The 2514-nt window shown below is 38.5% G+C and overlaps 1 long non-coding RNA gene across 1 annotated transcript in view; it reads left to right on the plus strand.

Moving 5' to 3' along the window:
• Positions 1-2514, plus strand: part of LOC106000839 — a 25397-nt gene that overhangs the window by 11972 nt on the left and 10911 nt on the right. Inside the window, exon 3 of the long non-coding RNA XR_001175816.1 lies at positions 1412-1415. This is a non-coding gene — a long non-coding RNA (uncharacterized LOC106000839). The remainder of the gene's footprint in view (positions 1-1411; positions 1416-2514) is intronic.

The following is a 2514-nucleotide window of genomic DNA, read 5'->3' on the forward strand; positions in this document are numbered from 1 at the left end:
TTTAGTAATTAACATGCATTCTTACACATGGAAATGTATATGGAAGGGAGGAGCTGGATTGGGAGGGATGGTTCAGAATGATGAAAGGCTGATAGGTAAAGAAGAATTGCATTTATAACCTCATATGTGTAATGGAAATCATTTTAGACAACTCCTTATAGATATTAAAAACAGAATTTAAGACATGAGAGGTGTATCGAGTTCTCACAGGTAGAGAGATGCTTTTTACTCTTCAATAAGACTATTATGAGCACTTCTATTTAAACCAAATTTCTTTCTCTCTCTCTCTCTCTCTTTCACACACACACACACACACACACACACACACACACACGTGTGTGTGCATACAAACAAACATGACAAAAACTCTGAATAAAGAAGAGTTCGTTTAAGTCATAGTTTTAGATGCAGAACGTCCCTGATGCTGTATCTTCATCTCTCTTGCATGTGGTACAATATGTTCTGCTAATAAAGAGAGAACCAGTTGTAATTTGAGCTGGCCAAGCCTATGGTTGTCTTCATTTGATAGCAGGTGACTATTATGAGAACTGCCTCACTGCATGAGAGTATCTTTAACCCTCTGGTGAGCGGTGGGTATAATCTCCAATCCCATAATATAATCACTTCCCACAAGTCACCTCTTCCATTGGCCAGGTTCATCCATTGGGGCAGCAGTACAAACACCTGCATGTGCTCTTCCTTCCCTCAGGTGAAGCAGAGACTAAAATCTCTGAGACAAATAAACAGAAACTGGTTAAATTAGATTGGGACTGGAGATATTTGGAGATTTTATGTTAATTTAAGATAATCAAAATTATATATATATATGTATATATATATATATATCATTTCAAGTAGTTACACAAAATGGACTCACCTCAGTATGTCAATTAATAAGTACACCATATTTTGATCCTTTTACCCTTCCTGTACTCTCCAGAGGAAACTTTAAGAAATCCTTTGATTAATTTGCTGTACAAATACATTGTGGAAGAATGACCAGGTATTTAGTGAATTAAAAAAAACTGTTACATTGAATTCATTCTTTCAAGTGAAATAATTTTTCCCATTACGTTAAAAGACCATTAGGGAACTTACAACCTGCAAGAGAAAATTTTGTTATCCTTGTCAATTCTATACCCTCTATCTTAATATGAAAATCCTGGCAAATAGAGATGCTAGCATCCCTAAGCGATAACCTGGTAACTATGGTATGCCTCTTCATCTAGCTCAACTCTGTGCTTTTATTGGTGAACTATTTTGAGAATCAGTGCTGCTGATGCTTGACACTGTTTCTTTCTCTAGACTAGATGAGGGAGGAATGGAGGACCTAGGCACAATGTCCATTCCTTTCCTAGAGTCTCTCCTGGACATAAAGCTGAATATCATTGGGCCTCTGATGCTGTTTTAGGGTGGTGAGGTGATGTACATCCTGTTTTTCCCTCAATTCCAGATATTATCAGTGGAGTCCTTCTTTCCATGCTAAAGGCATCATGGATTTTATTGGTTGTCACCAAATATAGAACACATCTGCTGCTACTTTGCTCAGAAGAGCAAGACTTACCTCCCCTTGACTCTTCTCACACTGTTGCCCCAACCTGGTTATTTGCATACTGTTCCCTAAGGAGGACCTTCCTTTCTAAGTCTGAGATAAAGGCTCAGCTCTGAACTTGCCTTGACCTGGCAAAACCCCTCATTTCACTCCTAAAAATGAAGTCCTTGTCTCAGCTCCTGTGGCTGTTAATGCTCTGGATCCCTGGTAACAGCAAAGGAGGATGAGAAATGAGAGTGGGGTGGCAGGGTGAGATCTGAGATTCCAGTTGTGCCCTATCCATGTGTTAGATGTGCAGGTCTTGTTAATCATGATGGAGTAAGTGAGATTTAGGTCTGCAGAAGGAGTGAAAACCTGTGTTTGGTGAGAATAATGTATTATGCCTAGAGACCTATTTATGCTTAAAATTGTCTCTATTTTTTCACGTTAATGAGCATGGAAGATAGAGAGATGTCTTTTCCCTCTTAATTAAATCATTTAAGAGCATTTCTACTCAAATACCCCATTTCTCTCTTCCCCCCCCACATAATCTGTATTAGTTCACTAGTAAAACAAATTTCTTGTCATAAGCTATGAATAAAGAGTTTTAACTCATAATTTTAGATCCAAAATATTTTTACATTAAAAGTCAAACCATGTAATATTAATTATCGGTAATACATCAAAATAAAAATAAAAAGCATGCCTCTGCATGTTTGTGTATAACCTTGCACTTCTATCTTATTCTAATTTCAGGATCCAATGGAGATGTTGGGATGACCCAGACTCCACTCTCATTGCCTGTCAACCTGGGAGAGCCGGCCTCCATCTCCTGCAGGTCTAGTCAGAACTTTCTATATAGCAATGGAAACACATATTTGAAATGGTTCCCGCAGAAGCCAGGCCAATCTCCACAACTCCTGATCTATGAGGTTTCCAACTGAGAATCTGGGATCTCAGAAAGATTCAGTGGCAGTGGGTCA

Source organism: Dipodomys ordii, unplaced genomic scaffold, assembly GCF_000151885.1.
Source record: "Dipodomys ordii isolate 6190 unplaced genomic scaffold, Dord_2.0 Scaffold246, whole genome shotgun sequence".
Lineage (NCBI taxonomy): Eukaryota > Metazoa > Chordata > Mammalia > Rodentia > Heteromyidae > Dipodomys > Dipodomys ordii.